Source organism: Choloepus didactylus, chromosome 7 (assembly GCF_015220235.1).
Source record: "Choloepus didactylus isolate mChoDid1 chromosome 7, mChoDid1.pri, whole genome shotgun sequence".
Taxonomy (NCBI): domain Eukaryota; kingdom Metazoa; phylum Chordata; class Mammalia; order Pilosa; family Megalonychidae; genus Choloepus; species Choloepus didactylus.
This window is the reverse complement of record NC_051313.1, coordinates 146,578,282-146,604,494: the sequence shown is the minus strand read 5'-3', so window position 1 is coordinate 146,604,494 and position 26,213 is coordinate 146,578,282. Positions and strand designations below refer to the sequence as shown.

General features: G+C 46.0%; 1 protein-coding gene across 5 annotated transcripts in view; it reads left to right on the top strand.

Moving 5' to 3' along the window:
• RREB1 (ras responsive element binding protein 1) overlaps positions 1-26,213 on the top strand; it is a 143,040-nt gene that overhangs the window by 39,472 nt on the left and 77,355 nt on the right. Inside the window, exon 1 of one of the 5 annotated variants that reach the window (XM_037844088.1) lies at positions 25,630-25,648. The exons of the other annotated variants lie outside the window; for them this stretch is intronic. The gene's annotated coding sequence lies outside the window, so the exon portion shown is untranslated. Of the gene's footprint in view, positions 1-25,629; positions 25,649-26,213 lie in introns of those variants that run through there. 5 annotated transcript variants of the gene reach the window in all.

Below are 26,213 nucleotides of genomic sequence, written 5' to 3'. Positions count from 1 at the left end.
CCCCCACCCCCCCTTCAGTGTCTGGCTTTCCCTCCCTCTCCGCGCACAACATTTCATGTTATGAAAATACATCGTGGACGTGAGAAGCCTGTTGCAGGAGGCAGGCGGCCGGCTGCAGGCCTCAGCCTTGCCAGCTGTTTCTCGAGAAATGGATGCTGCGCCTTGTCCGTGCCTTCCTTCATGTAACATAGGCCCCATTCAGCAGAAACATTCTTCAGTGCGTGTTTATGCCTCCGTGGGACTGCAGGGTGGATGGTCAGTGGAGGAGCAAAGTGGGCGGCGAGCGGGGCGAAGGAGAGAAGTTTGGATGGAGAAGGAAGTGTGTTTGTGTGCACGCAGACTTGGAGGGCAGTGAGCCGGAGTCACTGCAAGTCAGGATGCCAGGAAGTCATGAGACATTGCTTCTGGAAGCATCTGCAGTTGGTTTTGACTTAGGGGGATATCTCGTGGCCATAGATGCAGAGAAACTGAGCCCTTCAGAAGCAAGTTCTGGTCGGATAGAAGTGCTGCATTGTGTTTGCATCCGATCGCTCTGTAAACATACCATATATAGTAATGCTTGAGCTCATGATGACACGCATTGCAAGGGAATCTCTGGTAATGCACAGATCCTTTGGCACTTAGGAACAGGCTCACATAGTCTATTTCTGGTGTGTTGTGTCCTCCCCCCCCCCCTTTTTTGTGGGGGGGGGGAGGAGAGGTTCTTTTTTTTCCCATCTTCACATTGTTTGAAACATGTTTCTGATCCTAGTTTGCCTGGCACTCTGAAAGCTAGAGAACTGTTTTGTCATGTGAGGAGAAACCAAATTCTCCTTGTGCATCTGTTTTTGAATAAAAACCTTGTTTTTCTTGGTATCTTTAATATCACCCACATTTGGGGTTTTTTGGTCCCTGGTCTTCGACTATTTGTTTTTGGAGCATCTCTTCAATTCCCAAGAGTGAAGTCTACCGTGTGAAGTGTAGTTATTGGGTGCTGGTGCAGGAATTCCTTCTGTGACCCCCTTCTGTTTCCTCTCCTGACCCTCCACCCTCCCTGAGCTGTCCTCGTGTGTTTACAACACTTCACCTCGGCTTGCCAGGGTGGAGGATCCAGCTCTCTGACAACTGAAGGCAACTGCTTTCCACTTGGCAGCACCGCATCTGAGGAGGGAAGAAGAGACAGTAATAAGAAAGAAATGTAGTTTTTTTTTTTCTTGGAATACCTAGGATACAGCATTTCAGCTTGTTGGAGTGAGCAGTGTGAGGCATTTGTGATTCAGATAAGACACATTTTCCTTTTCTCCCCGCTCTTTTTTTTTTCCTTTTCCTCTCCTCCATAAGGGCTATTGCCTGTCTTCTCAGGTCACATCTGTAGGTAACCTTGAGGAAAAGGTGGTTTGCAAGGCTGGGATATTTGGGTATTATGCAAATAGACAAGATGGGCAAGCTCTCTGCCTTGTTTTCTTTTCCCTAGCCTCATCAGAGTGAATTATATCTGACTGTGTGACAGTTAATTGTACCATCCCTCCCGTTTCCTAAGCTGATAAGACCCTCTCTGTCTGCCCTGATCAAGCCTCTTTGTTTGAGAAGTTCCTAGTGCAGTAGAACAAAGTGGCAGTTTCTTATTTACTGAAGTTCCTAAAGCACATTCCCAGTGCTTTTTATCATATTTTCTTTCCATAACTTTATTCATTCGACTTAGTAATTGAATTGTTCCAAGTGGTACACGTGGCTGATAAGTTTAAAATTCCTTAGAAATAGCAGTGAGATCAGAGAAAGTCTGAAAAAAAAAATTTTTTTAAGGCTACGTATATTCATTTCAAACTATTCACAGCACTTGATAGATAATGTTCAGAGTCCATTGGGACACTATCAGAGATACCTTTTGCCAGTTTGGAAACACCATTCAATTAGCTAGAACCCAGTCGACTCCAAAGCAAGCACATCACTTCTGTGGAGGTCAGTTATTCAGCATTCTTAGGTCCAGAATATTCAGCAGATGTGCCTGTGAGTGAGAGAGCCAGCCAGGGCGGCGGGGATGGGGGTGGGGGGAATATAAAATAAAGCTCTCAAATGCCGGTATAGGTCTTGGGAAATCCAGGTCCCTCCTATCCTTGATCTGTGACACTCTTTTAGGCCTTCACTTTAACAGTGTTTGTTCTTACTTTATCCATGGCCCGACCACCTTGTGTCTCCCATTTTCCAGTCAACAGCAAATTAGAGGCCAAAGTTGGGGGTTGAAGTAGAGAAAAGCCATTGGAAGGAGATAATGCTAACAGCAACAAAAAAAGGGTGTCAGAGGATAAGATTTAAGAATTCAAAAAACCTCGCTGGTTATCATTGGGGGGAACTGAGCAAAGTGTGCAGAGGGATCCCTCTGTTTTTTCTTACAACTGCATGTGAATCCACAATGATCTTAATTAACCTCAATGAAAAAATAAGTATGGCTGACTGACAGGCCATGTGATGTGGGGTAAAACCTATATGGGACCCTACACTAGTCTCCAAGGATAGTGCTGTGTAATAGTTGTTCATTGTGATGATCCTGAATCATCCCAAAGAAGGTTAAATTAATCAGACATTAGTTCATTCTGCTCTGCTTAAGGAGAGAGGGAAGTTTGAAATATACTTTAGAATTATTTACACCAAGGAATTTTATATGGAAAACTAATTTCTGACTACCTACCTCAGTGATGTGCAGCTGCTTTATGAGTAAACATGAAGTGTTACAATAAACCTTCCAGTGTATTTAGTTTACACATTGTTCAGACATATGCTCAAATATTATTTATTTTGCCACAATTTATAGAGGGAAGTTAATTCTTTAGCAGATTCAAATGAGTTCCAAATAGTAGCACAAGGTTGTTTGTATTCTTAAAGTGAGTAGTTTTAATATTGTACTTATGACATACATACATGCACACACATAGTGTCATGGATTTTTAAAAGCCAATGATACAGAAGACCCCGGGGTACCAGAGAGATTGTAGCTACTGTGGAAGACACAGTCTCCACAAAAAAGGAATGCCAAACTTAAAGGAAGACGCAGAAAACTTAATATTTAAACAGGTTTAACTTTATACCAGCAAATGCGAAATGGAAGAAGGGAGTGTTTTTTTTTTTCTCCTCCCAACTTTAGTCTCATTCTAAGAACCATAGAATTTTAGAGCCGAAGGGGACATTAGAGGTCACTGGCTTTGTTTTCATGTGTCTTCACTTTACTCAATATTCTTGCACAATTCACGTCTGTGCAAAGGCATGCTTGGATACTTTGCTGATGGCTGGAAAGTAATCTGGTCATTCAAGTTTCAAAACCTTGGTTTGGAGGGTCGCAGGCCACGCCCATGGCTGCCCAAAATTGAGTAGTGTTTGCATGTCTCTTTTGGCCAGCAGAAATAATCCTAACTTGGGAGAAAAAAATGCCCACTTGGCAGAGATTCTTAGGTTTTTTAGATTATTTGCTAATTTTATTCTCAGTAGCTCCATTTAACAGGTGGAGAACTCTGCAGCCCCCAGTGGTGAAACACCAGAATCTTTCTTGGCATGCTTACGTATTTGTAGACATTTTCATGGAAACCCCAGTGTTGAAAACTCCCCAGAGTAGCTAACACATGTTAATGATTCGCAAGCATTTCGATTTTAACTGCCTTAAGTATGGAGCATTGCTGGGCCTATATTTTAATAATCAGAGTCATAAATATATAACTTTTAAACACTCGCTTGTTAGCTTCTTAATAGTATTCAATGTATTTAAGAGTCTTTTATGCATATAGATTTGCTGAAATACATAGTTAACATATGAATAGACTTAGTATAAACTTTTCTATTCCTGAATCGCCTTTTTTTTTTTTTAATAAGGAAAATTGTTCCTTTTGAAAATTTAATTCATTTTGAAACTTGGTCTTTTGAGTATCCATGGAAATATACCTCCTGATTGCCATGCTGGTGGTAGAAAGTATTCTCTTAGGGTGTAGACGTTTGTGACACCGTCAAGGGAGGGGAAATGTATATGAATTGCATAAAAGAAGTAGGAATTAGTTCTCTGGATGTTAGAAGCTCATGGCAGATGGAAAAGTAATAAAAACCATGCCTTCCCAAGAAGCAGGGTCTGCGTACCAACTCTTTTTGGGGTGGGGACAACGCCCAGAAGCCTGGAGGGAGGGATGTGGCAGAGGGTGGGAGGGCTGGTGCTTGGGTTCTCTGTGATAACCTGCAGCCTGTTGTGATGGCAACTCCGTTTAAGATGGGGAGCTTGCAACATCTGCTGGGTAGGCGGGGCCTCCGGGCCAACTGTCGAGAGGTTGGGATGGCGGAGACGGAGGTGTAGGGGAGGGAAACACTCAGACACAGACTGAACAGCTGCTGGCTGCCTGGAGCTCAGCCTTGGTGGATCAGAGGCACAGGGAACTCTGCTGGGCGCCTGGAAGCCGAATGTGGAGCAGGAAGGAAAGGAGTATGCTCTCCGTGAAGACTTTGATGCCCCCAGAGCACTTTAAAGAGATGACCAAAATGTGCTGGGCAGTTATTACATCTCAGTCCATAGCATTGGTTGTTTGTTTGAAAGCTTCTCTTTCCCCTGTCACTTAATCCTAATCCTTTATTTGAAAGAAATGCTGGGGGTCTGCTTTAAAAGCCACCTAAAGTCGCTTTCACTGGACATCGCGTTATCTGGGTGGAGTGGGGGGGGGGGCGTTGAGATCCCAAAGAGAAGAATTTGATCAACTGATTTAAGGTTGTCGGAGGTTTGAAATGTTGCTTGATAGCTGGCCTTATCCAGGATTTCGAGATTTCAAGGAAAACTGGACAATGCCTGCTTTTATCAGAGGGATTTACAGCAGTCATATGATCTGCGAGCCAGTCCTGAGGAGCCGTGAGCCCTGCCAGTTTCTGTGGCGAGGAGGAGATGGGAAGGAGAAACTTCAAAGTGGGTGGGACGGGGCTGGCTAGGGAGTCATGGAGCCAAGAACGGGTTTGAGTCTGCATGAAAATGGCATGTTGCTGGGATGGCACACTGGAATGGCCTGAGATTGATTCGTGTGTGAGTTGGTAGAGCTGTGAGCAAGCTGCAGTCCCTCAAAGGAGAAGGTGGCTGGCCAGGGTGGGGCTGGGGGAGAGAGTCATTTCATCAAGCCCTTGGAAATAAATTCCTGGCCTGGGGACAGTGGGTAGAAACCTGAAAAACAGCAACCTCTTTGGGCATAACAAATCAAAAGGGGATGTTGGCTGTATAAAGCATAACATAAACTCCCAAAAATTTACTTGAGCTTGCTTCTCTATATCAACGTGAATATGGAGGAAGTAAGCTGAGCAAGTTAGATTGCAAGACTGACACAAAATTGCTTCTATATGGCTTTCATTTTGTAAACATTATGTTCCGAGTGTGTTTCTCTGGCAGATACACACACAGGGACTCTGACTTGAACAGTGCTTTATGAGCATTATAAAATAAACTGGCTAAGTAAGAGGGAATTCAGGGGCCATATCGGGAGTACTAGCAAGATGTGATGCCGGGTTTTCTTTAGTTTGCTGTTTGTTAATAAATCCACTTGTGGTCTAATTGCACATTATTCCTCTTATTTCTAGTGTCATAAGCGAATGTATCCCACTGTTAGCTCCTTAATGAGAAGTAATCCTGTTTTTTAGGGTACACGTGGAGTCTTTGTCAGTCTTCCTGGTGTTATAAGTAGTATGTCACTGGATTTAAAAAAAAAGCATCCTCACTGATGAGTTAAAAGTTTCAGGTTTCCATTTATTAAAAATGACTTTTTCACGTATCCTGAAAGAAATAGAAAAAGAAAAAAAAAAACAAAAACCCACTCACCAAAAACTCAACAGTTGTAAAATAGCTAGAAAAAACAGTAGAGGAATCCAATTTACTTAGTGTTGGGGCTTTTTTATTGTTTTTAACTCTGAGTTTACAGCTGACTTTTAATATGTGGCCAAAGGCATTACATGAGTGTTTGCCTTTTTTTTTTTTTTTGCCACATGGAAGTACCTAGAGAGCTGGAATGTGACACACCCAGAGAATGAGGCGCTCAAGGAGCCTATGAACTTGAGAAGCTGAAAGCAGCAGGATCCCTTCATTGGAACACTTAACTTCGCCAGTGTTAAGTGTAGAGCAGAGGGCCACGGAGCCACTTGGTAAATGGGTTTAAAGATGCTTGTGTGTCTGTGTGCACAAGCCTTGGGATTGTTCTCCTGTGCTTTGTGCACAGAGCTAGGGAGAATTCTAGCAGGAAATTCCCCAGCCTTTGAGATTAGTTGTAGATCCCACTAAAAATGCTCCTCATATACAGCTCCCCCCGCCCCCCACCTTGAGAAATGCTGTTTTGCTCTGTAGCCCAGGAAGATCCTATGTGATTCTATTACATATTTATTTATTCTCTCTCCCAATTCTTTTAATTTTGTGCATTTCATAAATTTTCTAATTAAGTTGCTAATTGAGGTGTTCTAGATTTCAGTGTGTTTGTTCGGCTTTGTGTGTGTGTGTGTGTGTGTGTGTGTGTGTGTGTGTGTTGGTAATTTTGGGGAGAGGAGACTTATGTTTGATTCCACATAGTCTGGTAGGTAGTAGCCTGTGGACAGCTCATTACTTGCATGTTAATTGCAAACATTTCCTAGGTTAGCTAGAAATTATTATTATTATTATTTTCAAAAAAAAAAAAAGCAGCTTTGTGGATAAATGCTAGTGTTTTTACGTTAAAGAGATTTCCTTCTACCACTTGGGCAGAATATATGATCAGTTCACAAATGATTAAATAAATAAAATCAGAGCCTTTTACTCCTGGCCTGCTCTGCAGGAGCTGAATTAGAGTCAAGGGATTCCAGTAATGGGATATATATGCTTTGCTCCATGGAGCTTTTGATCCAGTCCTCCAGTGTATTTATTTTTCATGTTTTCGATACTTCTTAGCATATAATCTGTTACATAATCATGTGACAGTGAAGAATTTTCCTTTCAGTGAGAAACAGACCCAAAATAAGAGGTTTAAAAAAATACATCTATTTTGGCGGATAGAAGTGCATGAAAGTAAGATAGAAATCCTTCTGGGTAACTGATTTTTATTTTAAATACCTTGCTTCTGTGTTTGGTAGGCTGGACCTTAGAAGACTAATGGTTTGGGTATTCTTTTTATAAAGGTGATGTAGATTGTTTTAGTTGGTTTAGGCTAAGCTATGTCAAAAAATCAAACAAACCTTGAACTCCCCGTGGCTCAACCCATAAAATGTCGTTACTCTTTTCTGAGAAATCCACTCCACGTCTAGCATCCCTCTAGCGTAGCTCCCTGGCAGGCACTGACCCAGGAGTCCAGGCTGCCGTCACCTTAGAACTGCCCCTTCCATCACACCTGGCTGCCAGGTTGTCATCATAAGGAAGGAGAAGGAGAGGGTCACATGTCAGCTCTTAAAAGCCTCAGCCTGGAGGTGCTGCAGTCCCTTCTGCTCACAGCCCATTGCCAGGAGTGGTCACGGGGTCTGCCCAAGTGCTCGGAAATGGGGCGGAGCAGAGGGATGTTCTCTGGGCAGCCAAGGTCTTTGCCACCCTCCCTTCTCGCTTCATCTCCTTAAGGCTCACTGCATACACAAACGTACTAGGCGAGCCTAAGGAAGAGAACAGAGCAAGTTAACTGTTCTACAGAGTAGTGGTTCTCAAAATGGGGTTCCCAGCATCATCCTGACCTGGTAACTTGTTAGAAATGCAGGTTTTTAAGCCCCACCCCAAACTTTCTGAATCAGAAACTCTTGAGTTGGGGCCCAGAAATCTGCGTTTTAACAAGCTGTCCAGATGGATGCTGAAGTTTGAGAAGTATTGCTCTAGATGAATGGAATGTCTTTAGGACCTGTTGAACTGGTGGTTAGTGAATTAACCCTGAAGAACTGAGATGCACTTGTTAGTGTGTCTTTGTGCAGTAAACATGTTTAGGTGTGAACACACAGATGGTGATTGCAAGAACTTAGGTACTTTGTGCTATGTATCCCAGACCTTGTTTAAGCACATTATGTGTATGTAAGCTCATGTATTTCTCACAACACCTGTAGGGAGTATGTATTGTTACTATTGCCATCTTACAGACGAGGAAACTGAGACAGAGAATGTAAGTCACTCTAACACTAGGGAAGGCTGCTTAAACCAGCTGGCAAGTGGTAGAGCAAGGATTTGAACCCAGAATCCGTTCTTAATCTACCATGTGATTCTGCCTCTCCAAGCCCAGGGAGGAAATCCACCAGCCCCCATGGTGGTTTTTTACTTTTTCTTGAATGGAGACAGTGTATCAGATCTAGCAGGAAGTACAGTGTGTCGCTGTCAGCTCGCATTAAACATGCAGCCCCCCTGGCCATGATTCGTTGGTGGTTTCTGTGTGTGGTGGGCTGGTGACAAAGTATTGGCCAATCCTGGGGGTCCAGCAGGGAGCAGTTGCCTAGTCTTTTAAAACTGAACAATAAATAGCACAGTGTTTGGGTTAGGAAGAGGGACGTAGTGGGAAGTGGTTTCTCAGAGTGAGGCAGTTCAGACATACTAGAAGAACGTTTTCTTCGGTTGCTTTTGTGTGAATTTCAGGCTCGTGACTGATGCCTTCCCTTTTGAGCCCTCTCTGGCCTTTCATTTCCCACCGTCCATCTTCCCACTTGGAGATGCCCATCTGGGCGCCTGATTCCATGTGGGGTCTGAAAAGGGTTTGTGTTAAGTCTTTATGACTTGGACTTCAGTTTGGATCAGAGAAAATGTGCTTTTCCTTCCTAGAAACTTGATAAAAGGGTTCTCCCCTTGCACTTGGAGACCTGCAAGACAGACCTGATCTAATCTTTTGTGTCTTGAACTCGATTATACAGGATTTTCCAAATGACAATGAGAGCTACTTTTTCAAGCAAATTCTGTTTCCCCACATCCCTTTTAAATTTTTAATTATTAACTGCATTTTCTTTCCTCCAGGTGGGTCTATTATTTGTTGTTGTTTAGCTGGACTGAGCTGGCCCCTTAACATTCCCTGGCCTTCTTTGTCTGGTGTGCTCAGCAAACTAGAACTGAGACAGCTCCTTGGCATCTCTGCCCGGGCCAGTACCAGCTTTGACTCTAGGTTAGGAGGTAGAAGATAAAGATAGCATCACCCCTTTCGGTTTTCATGTCGGCTGGGAACAGCTGCTAAGCTTTGTATAGCTCTGAACATAACATTTCATTCCAGAATTGCTGAAATTTTTAGTTTTCTGCAAGCCAGGGCATAACCACGGGGTTTTGACATTCAGGCTCAGAGTCTCGAATTTTCATTTGAGAAACAGTTGCTTGTCCAGGATTTTAGTAATATAAGAGAACAGAGATAGACCAGAGAAAACAGAGGGAGGAGGAAAAGGAGATATTTGCATACATTGTTTTAAAGATCCAGCCACTTCCTTTCCCTTCATCACTTTAAGTGATTTAACTTGCCTAGGTACTCCAACAGAGGTGTAGATAATTGAAGTGAATCTTGAGTCAAATCTATAAACAAAAGAAGAAAGAACTGACCTATAAAAGAGCAACTCACCTCACACTAATTTAATCCCTTGGCCCCCCGTGCACATATTTACCTAGACCAACTTAACGGGTGAGAAGGGCCCAGGGAATGCTGCACTCTTGGGGGGTTTGTACGTCTTCAGGACACCAGCGAGTCCCTTGCCAGTTGCCAGCTGTGTTCCGTGCTGAGGCACATCTGGGTTGGAGTTATGAAGTTCAGCCTGGAAAAAAAAAAAAAAAGCCATTTTGGGTTAGTCTTTGGAAAACATCTCTCATTGTGTAGACTGGAGCCTTGGTATTTGTGTATAGAATACAGTTTTTTACTGGTTAGGAGAGCAGCTGTGTGTGGGGATTGGGTCTCCGTTGGAGGAAAAGTAACTGGCTTGCCTCAAATAGCCGGTGTAAAAGATGCAGCCGTTGGAATTTCAGGTTCCTCCCTTCTGGAGCCACCCGGAATAGAAAACAGGATGCCATGCTCACCCTCTAGAGCAGGAGAAGGTTCCAGAATGCCGCTTAACCCGCTCCTGTATGTGCCCATTCTTGTTCAAGAGCACCTTGAGATCACGTGGTTCAATACTTAACCTGGCTAACAGCTTTCCCCTCTGTTGTACTTCAGTCTTTCCCTGGCTGCTGGGGGAGCGGCCTTTATTTCTCTCCAACTTCCTCTGTGTTCCTGCCAACTCACTGGGGTCCTTTGCTCTGAAGCCATCCAGTTCCCCTTTTCTCTTCTTCCTACTCAGCAGCATATGGTCTGGCTGCCTGTTTTCCTGAGATTACTCATCAGGACAATATTTGAGTGCCTGTAGTGTGCTCGAGGTGAAGACTATCCAACGTACAAACTCCTCATGTACTTGTGTATCCCCTCACATGTTCCTCTCTTTACCCTTTCCATCTTCATCCTTGCAGACCCAGGAGGAGGTCCAGGCCCTTTCATTGCTAATGCTTTCCCTCTTCTGGACACTCCCTTCTCCTAGCTCCTTGGGACCTCGTTCCTACAAGTCCTTCTTTCATTTGCCTGTGTTCAGCCAATGCTTCTCTTTGTCAATCTCTCTGTCTCTATCTCTACTCCCTCTTCTGCCCCTTATCCTTTTTTCCCCCCACATTTTAATTATTGTATTTTCCATTAGAAAATATGTACTATTTATTAAACATATAGCTTCATTTACTTCTATATGATACTGAAAAAAAAGTTTGAGCTTTCTCTGGAAATACTTTTTCCTTTTACAAATTTCTGCTGAACTTCTGCCCCTTATTCTTCCTTTCCAAGACCCCTTTTCCTTCCCTCAGGTGCCTTTTCTTTAGCCTTCAAATGTGTTCAGGTCTTCTTTTCAGGAAAGCTTGGTGGGCCTTGCTTCTGGGCCTCCTTTAATTCAGTGGATATCATATAAACTTCTGCTAGGAGCAAAGCAGTGGGCTAGGAGCAATGGAAGATAGGAATAGGAATAAAATGCGTAGGTTTTTTGTTTGTTTGTTTGAAAAGCTTATTTTATTTTACTTTACCTACTGTTATTTTTTTAATTCAGTTTTATTGAGATATATTCGCATACCATACAGTCATCCATGGCGTACAATCAGCTCTTCACAGTATCATCATATGGTTGTGCATTCATCACCACAATCTATTTTTGAACATTTCTTATACCGGAAAGAACCAGAATAAGAATAAAAAAATAAAAGTAAAAAAGAACACCCAAGTCATCCCCCCATCCCACCCTATTTTTCATTTAATTTTTGTCCCCATTTTTCTACTCATCCATCCATACACTGGATAAAGGGAGTGCGATCCACAAGGTTTTCACAATCACACTGTCACCCCTTGTAATCTACATTGTTATACAGTCGTCTTCAAGAGTCCAGGCTACTGGGTTGGAGTTTGGTAGTAAAACACGTAGTTTTGGGCCTGCAGGAGTTAAGCATTCTGGTGGGGAGAACATCTTTCCCATCCTCACCCCCAGATATAAGTAAGAAGAGCCCAGGGGGAGAGGGGGAGCAGGACCAAGGGAATATTTGTCAGGATAGTGGAGGACAGGCATCTTTCCAGGTGGAGGGAAGAAACCAGCCAAGAGGGAGGCAGGGCAGAGATAAAGGGGGTGGGTGGGAGGAGGAGTGAAGTGCTGGTGCTGTCCTGGAGGATGGGGGAATGGGGCGGGAGGGTGGAGGGCCCTTCCTTCTCTCACTCTGGGGGGAAGATGAAAGCATCAGGGATAATGCCTGGAGGTGATGCCTTGAGTAGAGGTGAGAAGGTACAATAGGGAATGGACGAGGCAGAGCAGCTGTGGAAAGAACCCGGCACTTGGGGCAGGCTTGACAGCTAAGGGGAGTGACTGCCTTTTCCAGAAGTCTCTTCCCTCTATGTGGTGTTTCTCCTCCATTCATTTATTTCTTCAGCAGTATGCATCGAGGGCCCTCCAAGAGGCCAGCATATGCAAGGCACTGAGAGTTTCGCCTGGGTGCTCACATGTGGTACTTCGCCCTGGAACTGGTCCCCTGGCTTATGTGGGTGCCCTTTGTCCTGTTCTGCCCTTGACCCTTTAATCTCTGCATCCCATAAGCTCACCTGCTTCAGGCCTCACCTCTGGGTGGGGGCTCGATCTCACATCTGTTCAGCCCTGATTTCTGTTTAGCCACGCCCCCTTCCCTGGAAATCTCTCCTGTGGCAGTAGACTTTTTCTCCTCCTCCACCTGCTCTTTCCAGCCGGTGTCCAGTCCATCTCGAGCTTTCCTCAGTGCTCTGGAAAGATGTGTAGGCTTACCTTTTCCCCTCTGCTCCCATTTCTAGGCAGGTCTCCCTCCCCTGCCGTGTTCAAACAGGTTTCCTTAAAACCCTCTTACATCACCTTCCCCGTGCCTGCTCCGAGCACCCTCCGACTGCCCCAGCCCCAGCCCCAGCCCCATTTCCCAGCTCCCCATACTCTGCCCCCACTCGCTCCCCATGCTTGGCGCCTGGTCACCTCTGTGCTTCTGGCTCTTCCCTGCTCCTCTCTCCCTTAGATGACACCAGCCCACACCATTCTCTGCTTTTTCTGAACTTAAAAATCAGTATTGCATAGATTCTGAGCTGTGCCACCTCATTTTCCTGCTGTTTTCTCTCCCCTGAGTGGTGAGCTTCTGAAGGCAGAACCTGCTGTCCTCCCCAGTGCCTTGCTAATCTAGTAGGGTGTCAGTATTTACTAATGAGGTAACTGAACAATGCAATTTCATCAAATATTGGAGGGCTCTAGATGGGATATCTCTCCCTGCCAATATTTTTGAGATGTCAGAACCTGTTTGTTTATTTTTTTCAGACAGTTTTGTTTTTTAACCTCTGACCCACTTGAAAGCCAGAAAAAATTGGTAGGTTTCCACCTGCAAAGGACACATGCGAAAACAAGGATTCAGGCAGCCCACCTCCCAAACACTTTTTAATCGCAGTCTCTTTTCCCACCCCTCCCACCCCCCTTTGTGACTCTCTTGAATTTTATGGTTTATGGACTCCTCTCTTTTATAGCCTTTTTAAAAAAATACATTGCTATTTAAGTAAGCAAAACTTCACTGCATGAGCGAGGTGGGGGGGGACACTCACAGTTTCAGTTCTTGGTCTCTGTTTCAAAGGTTTACTAAGTCCTCTATTACCTTTTGTTAATTGCAAAACAAACATCCTCATGACCACTGCTGTCTCTCCTGGGACCCCTTTGAGAGGCCCAGGAATCCGTGGGGCCTGGGCTGTATTTACATCTCTATGTGGAACTCTTAAGAAAACCTCCTCAGTGCCACCTCCACAGTTTATGGCCCAGAGATAGTGACAGTAGGCACACAGAAAATGTTAACCTCATTTCCAACACCGAGAGACTAATTTGAGTTCCAACAGTTATGCTGGAGAAACGGAAAAAATGTAGGCCGCGGTGACACAGATGGGACTCCCGATGAGCTCGTCTAGCCTCTTTCTTGTAGGATGAGTTCTGCGGCAGGCTTTGGGGGAATGCTTTGGGGATTGAGCATTACCATGTGTCAGATACTGTCTTAAGTGTACTATGTGGTTTATCTCATCCCATCTCTGCAAGGTAGAGGAGGGTTCAGATAAGGATCAGCCCGAAACCCAGGGAAGGAGGCTCTCTCAGCGTCCCACAGCCAGTCTATGGTGGTGGTAGGATTTGAAAACGGGTCATCCACTGATAATTCAGCATGAGGCCTTAACCTCACTCTACTTCAAGGATTTGGTGTTGCCATTGTTGTTACTTATTGATTCCTAGGGGTTTGAAACTGGTGGTGATAGTGATGAAAAAGCCTAAATCTGGGATTAAATCTTCCCACTGCTCAGACCACTGCCACAGTTCTTAACCTTTTTGGAGAGTCTTAGACTAACCTTTTGAAAATCTGATCAAATTTGTAGACCCTTTCCGAAAAAGTGAGCATCCCATAAATTTTGCATTTGGTGTCAAAAGTATGAATCTTGTAGCTCGTCCCTAGAACAGAGGTTGTCAACCCAGGCATAGCAGCCATTCAGTCCACACTTTGTAGAATAAATTAAACAAATGGTCACTGTGTGCCAGACACTGGGCAGACACTGAAAATGCATGAGCTGGGTGGGGGAGGAGAGCGGGGAGCAGTTGTACTTCTTAGGAACGGTTGTTAAGTCTGTTACCGTAAAATAGGATGCTTTAATGTACTAACTTGCTTCTTAAACTCGACCTGACATTCTAAGCATTTTCCCCTATTTTCACATGTTGACCTTCATTTTTGAGGTTGGACCAGCTCGGAGCAGGTTTTAGGTAGATGGGGCCGGGTGAGGATGCCTCACCCAGGAGGGGTCAGCCTGGCTTAGGAGAATGTCCCTCTGTTGTTGGTTTGTGTATTGATGCTCTTAGGAATACCTGGCAAGAAGGAAGAATCATGGCAAAGTAAGTTACTTCTGGGATGAACTAACCCCCCTCCCATGCCTGCAGGTAAAACCATAAGGAGGTCACCTTTATTCCTGCTTTAGGACTTACACCCCCCCAGGAAACAAATTAAGAACTATCATCTAGTAACCCTAGAATACAGAAAGAAAAAAAAAAGTACCGTAGCCACTCTCCATATGTGCCTATTTAAATTCAAATTAAACTGAAATAAAATTAAAAATCCATTTCCTCACTACCATTAGCCACATTTCAAGCGTTCAACAGCCATGCGAGGCTACTGACTACCATATTGGACAGTGCGGGCGGAAAACATTTGCATCAGCACAGAAAGCTCCATTGGACAGTGCTGTTCTAAGCATGCCAGTTCAATGAAGTATTTTATCCATGTTCGTTTTATATGCTAGGGTCTTTGAAAGAGAGGAGGATAGATTTTGGTTTCTTTCTTTATATCTTACACTTGGTAGAGTTTTGTGTTTTTTTTCCAATTTTTTTTTTTTTTAAACAAATCTACAATTTTATTTATTTACTTTTCAATAAGTTTAAATCCTGGAGGGGCACAGCATCACATGGATTCGGTGTCCAGTGACCTTAGCAGGAAGGTTGCTTTGGAATTTGGCACAAACCACGCCTCTCTCCACGGGCACAAGTTACCTCTCCCCAGATGACTCTGGTTCTGTTGGGTTTGCCTCCAGGAGTCCCTGTGTTGTTTTTTGATTTGTACATTTAAGCACATCTCTTGCCCAAATAGAATTCAGTTTCATCTCGGGCACAAAAGCCTTCAATTTTTTTTTTTATTCAGTTTTATTGAGATATAGTCACATACCATGTAATCATCCATGGTGTGCAATCAGCTGTTCACAGTACCATCATATAGTTGTGCCTTTATCACCCCAATCTATTTTTGAACAGTTTCCTTATACCAAAAAGAATCAGAATCAGAATTAAAAAAAAATAATAAAAAAGGACACCCAAATCGTCCCCTCCCCCCCATCCCACCCTATTTTTCATTTAGGTTTTGTCCCATTTTTCTACTCATCCATCCATACACTGGATAAAGGGAGTGTGGTCCACAAGGTTTTCACAATCACACTGTCACCCCTTGTAAGCTACATTGTTATACAATCGTCTTCAAGAGTCAAGGCTACTGGGCTGGAGTTTGAGAGTTTCAGGTATTTACTTCTAGCTATTCCAATACATTAAAACCTAAAAAGTGTTTTCTATATAGTGTGTAAGAATGTCCGCCAGAGTGACCTCTCAACTCCATTTGAAATCTCTCAGCCACTGAGGCTTTATTTTGTTTCATTTCACATCCCCCTTTTGGTCAAGAAGATGTTCTCAATCCCACAATGCCAGGTCCAGATTCATCCCTGGGAGTCACATCCTGCATTGCCAGGGAGATTTACACCCCTGGAGTCAGGTCCCATGTAGGGAGGAGGGCAGTGAGATCACCTGCCAAGGTGGCTCAGTTAAGAGAGAGAGAGAGGGCCACATCTGAGCAACAGAGAAGCTCAGGAGGAGACTCTTAGGCACAATCATAAGCAGGTTTATCCTCTCCTTTGCGGTAACAAGAAAAGCCTTCAATTTTAAGAGTTGTGTGCTCCCTTTAGTTCCAGATATCCTGCTAATAGCCAGCAAAAATGGCCCTGCCCACAGCCTCCCAGACGTATTGGAAGTCCTGTTCCCAGCAGGCCGCCACAGGCTCCATCCTCGGTAGAGCTTTGTGTAGACTTGTGACCTTCTCTCACTTCTCTCACTTGCCCTGCACGTCAGCAGATTATCATGGTTGACTTTCATCAGTCAAGTCCAGCCTAACAATTAATATGTGCATTTACATGAATAACTACGTGACCTATTACATTCACCCACAGGTATTGCATCTTCCTATGCCCGGGGGCCCTCTTTACCCTCCCTTTCTACTTACTCCAGAATCTTCTCCTTTCTCCCATCCCCTCTGCTCCTTTCTGGCTGTGGACATTCTTAGGTTTTCGTCTCTTTAAAACAAAACCCCTGTTTTAATCCTGCTCCTCGATAACCAGTCCTGTGCTGCTGTACTCTTTCTTTTCCTCTGCACTAGTGTTTGTTTTCTTCATCTCAGTTAACTGCGCAGCCACCCACCCTGTTGCCCAATCCAGGAAGCCAAGCCTCCGTTGGCACGTCTCCCCTCCCCTTACCCTCACTCCTCACCCTTTCGTTCCACCCCAGTGATGCGTCTCCCAGCCTCTCGCCTGCTGTCTCATGGACCATTGCAGTAGCCATCTAACTGGGTTATATGTCTGTACTCTCTTAACATCATCAGCTCCGCTTTTAAAAACTGCTGCCAAAAGCTTTTTAAAATATGGGCATGATTTTTTCATTCCAAGGCCTTTCAGTGGCTTTCGATAGCCTACATGCAGTATAAAGTTCACCCCTCCTCAAGGGAACCTTGACCTCAGCATGGTTTTGCCAGCCCCATCTTTTGCCATTTCCCCCACTCCACTCACCCTCCCTTCACACGATGTGCTACTGTAGTCTGACGGTTCCCAAGGGGACAGGCACCACGCAAAACCTTCGCTGTTAGGCATGGGTTACCAGTTTTTCTCTTTTGCCAAGTAAGGGCATTAAAAAACAAGCTGAACCATCAACTATATTTATCATTTCATTTTGAAAGGGAGCACTTTAAAAAGAAGACAATGACTTCAGCATTCCGAGAAGCTTGATAAATTGCTTTTTCTCATTTCACTAAGGAAGAGTGAAACTGTAGGCATTTAGGAACTGAGGCTTCAGCCAGACGTGCCCTTTGGGGCTCCGTGCTTTTCCCTGTGCCTGTCCTTCTGACTGGAATGCCCTTTGTTCCTGCGGACTGTTGAGAGGCGGAGCCTTTCTTGAAGCTCAGCTTCACTTTTGCCCTCCTGCCCTCAGGCTTGATCCTCCTTTCCTCTGGTGAGCAGCCCTGAGCCCTTACAGTGTCTTGCTCATAATGCATTTTCCCTAGGACTGGGATTTATCTCTTTGTGTCTACTCTTTCTCCCCAGCCCGGTGTCAGTGTTTGAGGGCAGGGGCCCCACTCACAGCTCTTGGTAGTTCTGACATTTGGGACTCGACTAACATAGTAGCTGACGATGTCATCATATTTCAGGTTTTCCTATTGATACCAAATCTCACCCTACATCTAGGGGATAGAAATAGTATAGAACATCTTCAGCAACGAATTTTAACACCTTGCAGAGAAGAATGCATGTTTTTCTATGCACTCTGTTGGCCTCTGGCTTGGACATACACTGAAAGCAGCCAGGATGGGCCTGGAACTCAAACTACAGGAAACAAAGAAGCAGGAAACGTTTTAATGAAGTGTATGTTTGGTGTTTGAAGCCATTGCAGTGATAAGTACGAAGAAACTGTAAAAAACGTTAAGGCTGGCAACTTTAACAGATGTGTGTGTGTCCCTTTGCTTTTTCTTTCTGCAATCTCAAAAAAAAAAAAAAATTAAAGGTGCATTTGCCTAATATTGTTATTGTAAATTATATTTGACTATAAATTCGGGTCATACAGAATCTATGATTAGCACCAGTAGTGTAGTACTATCAAAATTTCCATGTAAGAAGGGCAGAACTAGAATTACTTCGCATATCTGTCTTCTAAACTCTCATCCCATTAAATGAATCTTAGCCAGTAGGGTAAAAAAAAAAAAAGTCATCACAGTTAGCAGTTGTTTTTTTTTTTTGTGGATGAAGCCTTGGAAACATTTCTGCCTTATCCAGAGCACAGCATTAAGGAATAAAGAGTTGGTGAGTTTTTCTCTTACATCCCCCTCTTTCCTGCAAACAGCGTCTTCACTGTGGCCAAGTAGCACATTGTTGTATAATCTGTTTGACATTTTTTTTTTCCTTAGGAAAATCCTGTTTGCAGATTGGGAACATGCCAGCATGTCAGGCCTGTAATGTAGATTACGGACAGGTATTAGTTGTAATTTCAAATCTGTTAAGTAATGGAGGCTGTTCTCTTGAATTACATTTGACCTCAGCATTTTCGTCATGGGGCTGGCAGATCATGACTTAGGGTTTGTGTGAACATGTATGTGCCTGGGTGCAGTGATGGCATTTTCTTTCCCAGAAATTGTAACGAAGCATCTTAAACGGCTTTGAGAAAGTTTCCCCAGGCATATTCAGTGAGCACGGTAGATGCCGTTGTTTCGCAAGTTTTCTGTTTTCTTTGTCCGTACAGGTTGTTCCTGACTTCGTGGCTGGGAGGAAGTTGAGGATGCTGGAGAGTGCTGGCTGCCCTTCGGCTGCTGGGGCTGAACTGGTTAGCCAGCTCCTGTCCTCAGACGGCCCCCCTGAAGGGCCAAGCACCCCATGGTGGTGGGAGAGGGGCCCTGCAGGGTGCAACATGGTAGCTTTTGCATGGGGAGAACGTGGGGCCCCTGGTCTCTGCAGACCCTGTTTTACTCTTATCTTGCCTCTTAAAAAGATGCTTAAACATGCTGGCCTCACATTGGAATGTTGGCAGAGAGAAGAGTATCGTGGGCTTAACATGTAACCTGGCTTCTGTTACTCATCTTCTACCCGTTTTCCCCACAGCCTTTTCTACTCTGATCACCCCACTCCCAGCCCTGCCTCCTTCCTCCCCATCCTGCTCTCTTACCTCTGAGAGTGTGAAAGGTTAAGAGATATTTGGGCAAGGAAGTTTCTCCTTAGTTGATTGTGGAAAGATTTCTCATACTCCATAAAGAAACTCCAGGGAAGCATTTTAAACATCATTATTTCCTCGCCTTTTGATCCCGTTGCCTTCATGTATGCTGATGAGATATGGAAAAAGTAGAGTTCCTGTCCTGAAATGGAAGGAGGTCACCATCCTCTGTCCTCTGAGGCGGGAATTCCCTTCTGTTGCTCCATCCAGCAGGAGACCCACACAGTTGCACAATTGCCCTCATGCACAGAGAAGTGGAGTCCTAGCTCGATGTTCAGCGGGAGAGCTTTTAGTGCCGGGCAGGTGGAAGTAGTTTTGAGACCGAGTCCTGGGTGCAGGGTTAGGGCTGGGAGGGACAATCAGACAAGAAGTGTGTATTTGGACCTTTTGCTTGTGCAGGGAAGCACACAGTGTACTCCTCTGAGTTCAGTGGTTTCAGGACATTATGAAACACTACTGAATAATATTTTAATAATGGTAGGATGAACTCAAGAGCTTCACTGGAGCTACCGTAACTAACTTCTGGGGTTTCTGGACTTCTACAAAGATAGTTCCTGTGTTTGTTGCAGAGAGAAAGCAAATACACAAGTGAGCCTGGGAAGTGAGTTCTCTTTATTAAAAGCACACAGCCTCTCCCACACCACGCCGAGGCACAGGGCGTGCTGGTACATTGGACTTCGAGACTTTTAAAGTTTGAGCTGAAATGGAGCCTGGGTAGGTGTTGCTCAGGCACCGTTCCAAGGTTCTGGAGGCGAGTAATATTTTAAACAAGTCAAACAGCCCCCCTAGGCAAGCAGCAGGAAATCCAGCCCTTGGCTTCATGTTGTTGCGTGGTCAGCGGAAGATAAAAGCGCGGACTGTTGGCGGCGAGGCCCCTCCTATCGCTGGATGGCAAACTGTTAAGGGCAGATAAAAGGAAATAGCAGGGATGTCTTTTCTGAACAACACGAGGGTGCCTTTATCACATGCATTCAAGTAAAATAAAGGGGGAGAGCTAGAGATGGCTAAGTTTTATGGTTGTTAAGTACATCGAAGAACTCTTGGGAAGCTTCATAAATACTCTCAAACCATTTCATGTCATGAAAATACTGGTGCAGTTCAATCCTTTGGCAGCCAAAATAGTCCATTTGGGAATTTCTGCATTAAGTACTGCTTAAGTTAAATGGGAATTGCCCCGGCTTTCTGACACTTGGTGGTACAGAGATTTTCCCTGTTGTATCTGATCCGTGGGGACCTGGGTTGGAGTGCGCAGCCGTCATCAGGCCAGGCAGAGCAGCCTGGCATCTAGGGGGCATGAGCTGTTTGCTGGGTATTGGCTGGACCCTCCTCTGCAGTCCTGAGCCCCGATTTCTCAACGCTATATCCGTCTCATCTTAGGTTTGCTTCCGATTCTGGCTGAATTGTCATTCAGGTATGAAAGCACTTAAGGGAAGGGACCTGTCCAGCTGGTGTTTCCCTCTCCGTTTCAGATTTTCCTTCCTGTTCTTTGTAACATTTGGGGTAGTTTAGGGGCAAATGTAGGGGGGCTTGCAAATGTAGGGGGGCTGTTGCCTAGGGTTTGGTCACTTTGGACAGTAAAATGTGAACCCACAGGTCAGAGCCTGGGCATTTTCAGTGCCCCTGTGTGACCTCGGTCAAATGCAAGTGAACACATGTGCTTTGGGCATCTCAAGCTTATTTCTGAACCTGCTGCGTTGGGGCACTCGGCTCTTTGGGGTGCTGAAGCCCCAGCATCGCCAGACACCCCGGGGAGCACAGTTCTCATGAACTAACCATTCCTCCTGCTGTACTGGAGGGCAGGGCAGCCAGGAGGGCCTGTGTGCCCGGACTTCCTTCAGGACCACGCTAAAATCCCCACAACCCCTCCACCCTCCCGACTGGAGGACTCTGCTTTCGGAGTGCATTAATGTTTGCTGGGTGCAGAGATGGCCCCACTACCACCTTTTCTTCCAGCTGCCAGGATCCAGCCTGTGCACAGCCTCTGAGCAGGGTTCCACTCCACGCTGCAGGAGCTTTTTGTTTGCTCCCTTTTCTTTCAGAAAAGCTCTGTGCCTGCTAGTATTTTTTTTTTTTTTTGGTGGTGGTTGGATTGTGATAAACACTTATCAACCACTTATCTCTCAGAGCATTTGTTTTTCTTGGTAGACACAGTGGTGACTATTTTCTTGATGGCAGAATACGGGGTGGGGGAAAGAGGGAATAAAGGTCACCCGTTAGGTCGTGGCGGTAGCAGTTCCAGCACCCGGGTTGCCCGGGCACGGTCAGTTCACCGCACAGTCATCCTCAGCTGAAGGTTTGTAATGTCTGCTTCCCCACTGTGAAATTTTGACCACAGCTGACCACTTTTCCAGTGAGGGAGGAAAGATTTGCTCTCCTTCCATTGTGTTCCACGGTTCTGTAGCTTGTTAAGGTATAAGCATTTTGAGCAGCACTTCTGTTGCCCACAAAGCAGTTTTCATTGTCTAAGGGTTGTCGTCCCAAGACGATGCTGAATTATGGGAATTTGAAGCCCAGATCCTGGGTTAATCCCCTGCCCTGGGCTTGCTGAGCTGCATCCAGCTCCTCAAGGGGAAAGTAGAGAATCCTGTTCTTCCACAGCCGACCCTTTACCCCAGCACAGCAGAAAGGCAGCCCTGCGACCTCAGGGCCTGCGAAAGAGTTGCAGGATATTGCCTAAAACACTCTGCAAACTGCTGCTGAACTTTACCCCAGCTTCTTCGAAAAAAGTTGTAATTGTGACTGAAGCTACTGAAATCGAGTTCGTCTTCCTACGAGTGTACAGAACAATCCAGTTACTAAACAGTGGCCCGAAAGCGTGCAGCTGGCGCGAGCAGTGCTGTGTCCCGATTCCAGAACTGGGAGAGAAGAGGGGTTGGCAGAGACTGGGAAGAAAGAGGCCCGTCTTTGAGTGAGCCAGGAGTGCGTCCTTTTGTGATTAAGCAACGGGCCGGGATTCATTTGTTTCAGCAGCAAATTGAAGCCCGAGGAATTTTCTTTCCTGTACACTGACAGTAGTTAAGGCAGCAGCGGTGGTCTTACTCATTATTGCTGATGGGATTGTGTTTGCGATAAGCCAAATTGTATTTACGTTTTAAACTTAGGGGTTGGGACAGAACATTTTTTGAAAAGGTCATTAAACGAGTCCCCTGCCCTTGAAGCAGGGACTCTGCTATAGGGGAGGCAGATGTGTGAGCCAGCGAGCGGGGGCGACCCGGGTGGTGACCTGGAGTGTCAGGGAGGTACGTAGCAGAGCAGCGTGAATAGCTCATACTGGAGGGGCTTTCCCATTTGTAAAGAGTTTTAATAAATACCCCTTTGATGGATTTCTTTATGTAAGGTACAAAGGGCAGGTATCCTTGACTTCGTTTTTGAGATGAGAAAACTGAGGCTTGTCGAGTTAGAAGCTCCACTGGTGGTAACCTAACCAGTCCAAGATATAAGACTCCGGGTTTCATGCTCTCAATGTTATGCCGTGATGGTTTATTCTCCTTGTGCATGCTGTTGAGTCGTATAGTATTTTGAGAAAGGGACTGTCCTCTTAGAAGTGTAGAATCTGGAAATCAGAAGAGACTTCTTAACCCGGTCTCCCACTCACCACAGGACTGACTTTTATTTTTTTTACAACATCCATGACTAGTAGTTATCTACCTTCTGCTTGAATACTCCCCAGGACAGCAAGCTCATTACCTTATCAGGCATCATAACATTATGGGTAGTTCTAGCTGTTCAACGTTCCGATATAAAGAATTACGGAACCCCAGGCCTGCTTCTTCATGCCTCCCACCCACACCTAACTCCTGCCCTTGCCAGATGCTGCAGTGATGGACCTTTCTTCCACACACCAGATGTTTGCTGCCAGCTCTTGTGTGCCTCCAAATCTTTCTCTTGCAGAAACTGAGCATCTCTCCAGTTCCTTCAGCCATTTCTTATTTTCCCCCTGACTTGGTTTCCCAATCCTTTCATTTGCTAATTGCCCATCTCTGAATGGTTTTTCAGTGAGCCTCTGCCTGGTGCAATGGAAAGTGCAAGAATTGTGGAGTCAGACAACCCTGGCTAACACCCTGGCCCTGCCCCCTGAGGGCTGGGTAACATCCAGCACCTAACTGCCTTCCACAATTTGGGGGAGGATTAAGTGGTATAATAAAAGCTTCTCACACAGAATTTATGTACAAATAGTTATGTCCCCTGGCTGTTGGGGAAGTGGTGGGGGGTACTCTGTTTGGAAGAAGTGTGGTTGGATATCCACTGACTTCTGCTGCTGGCTCGAATCCTGTCTTCTGTTGTGTGTAGCGATATCCTTTTCTCTTTTTAAACTCCTCATCCACGATGGGTTGTAGAGGCCTCTCCCCACCCTTCCCCGTGCCTGTGTCTGCCTGCCAGCAGCAGGGCAGACCTTCAAGGGGTGAAAGCCTCCCCCTCCCTGTGGCATAGATGAGGGTGCCCATGTCCACCCTCTACAGCCTCTGCGCCCTGAGTGCTTCCTCATTTAACACGGGTGACCGTGCCACCCAGCGCTGGGCCCACCAGCTCCCGCGGACGCAGCCGAGAACCTTGCAGGTTTCAGTGTGAGTTGTGCAGGAAAGTGATGAAATGCCCAGCCCTGGTGGCCAGGTAGCAAAACACGAATTTCGGAGAAGACTGGCGTGCCCGTGCCAAGGGGCGCAGACTTTGCTCTTTGCAGGCGGGCAGCCGGCCTCGGGAACCAATGGCCGCCATGAGGTCGCCAGCCCAGTCCTGTCCCAGAGGCACGCTCCGTGGAGAAGAGCTGCAGGACCTGAGGCCACGTGACTTTGCCTGTTTCCTTCCTCCAAAGTAGCACAGAGATGGGCAAGAGGCATGCCATGTAGCACTGGATGGTTTTATCTGGCATGCCCCTGCTGGGCTCCCCATTTCTCCAGAAGTTCATATTGTAAATATTACGTTTAATCTGCCTTATTGAGATGTTGGGGAGGCAGGAGTGCCATCTTCCAAGTCACCTGCCGAAATTACCCAGTGCAACCATTAAAAAGTCCAAGTAATTTTTATTTTTAAGAGAGACACTGCTTACCACATAGAACCAGCCACTCCTCCTTGGAGCCACCCTCCCCACCCCCCTGCCCCTTTGCTAAATATTAATAGGTCCCTTTACCTTAGGACACTTAACATTCCTTCTGCAAAATAGCCCTGGCAGCTTGAGTTACTCCTGATGAAATGCTCGGCGTTCAGACCACAGGGGCATCTGAAATCTAACCAGAGCACATGGCTCTAAGCCTGCAGGAACCAGTCCATTCGAGTGTTTTTCCCTCATCCCACGCAGGTCCCATTAAGAGACCAGCTGAAGAGACCCTGAGCTGTGTTTAAGGTTGTGGGGGAACCTCCTTGGCTGCTGTCACTCGGGTTGTCCCTTCTGGCTCTTTCGTCCACCTTCTCACCCGCCCTGTGTCTCACAACCCCGAGTCCCAAGGATCAGCCAAGAAGGGAGGCTTTGGGGGAGGGAGTGGGCGGGCGTCCGGCGCCGAAGGGCTCAGGTTTGCAGACTGCTCCGAAGCACCCTCCCAGGAGGTTTTCTGGGAGTGACACAGGCGCAGTGAGGGCTGTTTGCCGCGAGCTGCCAGGGCCTTTGGGTGGCGGTTGGGACTGCAGTTGACAACCAGCGCAGCCCTGCCCGAGCTGCTTTACAAAAGAGCGGCCGAGCGGTGCGGCTTCCTGTGCACGTTGCAGGCCGGCCCTGCCCTGCCTAGGCTGCTGCTCACATCTGACCATCCCGTTCCCGGGGAAGCGAGAAGTGGGTCCTGCATAGATCGGTCCCTTCCCCCACCCGCTCTTTTTAAAACCAGTTAGAGCTGTGATCTGACTATCTTGGATTTTGGTCTGGGTGGGGAGGGAGGACCAGAAGCTCCTTCCAAATCCTCACGTAGGAAAAGTTTTCAGGGAGACCTTGGGTTTTGCATCACCCGTCTCCATGAATTCTGTGTAAAGGGTGGAGCTCTGGTTCCCAAGCTTGGACCAGAATCCCCTGAAGGACCCAGGCAGATTGTTGGGTGGGGCCTGAGAATTTGCATTTCTAACAAAGGGCGGGGAGCAGCACATGCTGGTCCCAGTGTTGCAGGGTTGGTAGGATTTAACTTTTCCGCAGATGCTCAGAGCCCGTTTGTGAGATTTCCTTCTTACTGTGTTTGCCTGATTTTTGATCTATGCAATTCTGGTTTTTAATGGGCACTCACACCCCCGCCATCTCTGCTCCCCACCCCCCGTCCCCCACTACCCCCGCACCGCACCGCCCCCCCACACACACCTGTTTGCTGGTTTCCTCAATATCCTCCCCCCTCCCCAGCCCTGTGGCTTCTTTCTTTGCCCCAGGACTTGAAAATTGCATTTTCCTTTCGCTCCAAGTTTGAGTTTCATTTCCCTTGGAAGCCTCCTTGGTGGATCAGTTGGATCCGGCAACTCAGACAGGACTTGAAAGTTTGGGATTTCACCCTTGCCTGGCTGTTGATAGAACCAAGGCTGTAGCTCCTGAAGTCCACCCTGGCCCTCACCCCCTTTTCACAGCTCAGGGAGTGGCTCCAAACTCCTGTTGCTAAGTTCCTGATGAACATTTTAAAAGTTCTGAGCTCCTGCCTCCTGTCCAAAGAGAGGAAAGCAGACATAAAGATAAGAGGTGAGAGCCCTCCCTTTTTCCTGTCTAGAAACATGCAGAAATGGGAGGCCGGGTGCTGGGTGGGCAGTCTGGGCTGGCAGGAATGATCCAGAGTAAGTTTGTTAGAAATCAGAGATTGAAATCAGAGAATGTAACGGAGGGGAGCCCGTCTGTTCTCTCAAGCCCCCTGCCAGGAGTCCCAAGTTTTGCCCCAAAAGAAACAGAGTTTAGAAACTGGATTCATTTTGCTCTGCCACTTAGCAGCCCGTGACCTTGGCAGGGCTCAACCACTCTCCACCGTAGTTTTGTCTTCTGGCTAGTGGGCATGATTCTTAGAGGGCTGTTGGGAGGATTAAATGAGATAATGCATGTGACTTAGCATGTGACTGTTGGTGCTCAGGACCTGTGAGCCGCTATTATTATTATTATTATTATAACTGTGACAGGGTTTGAGATAAAGTGTACCCTGGGGTTCAGCACAAAGAGCCTTTGGGGCTTGGGTGGAGTGGCATACAGGGAATGGGTGGAAGGAGTGCCGATGGGATGTCTCTCTGGGATACAGACAGAACAGACAGGTTCCAAGAGC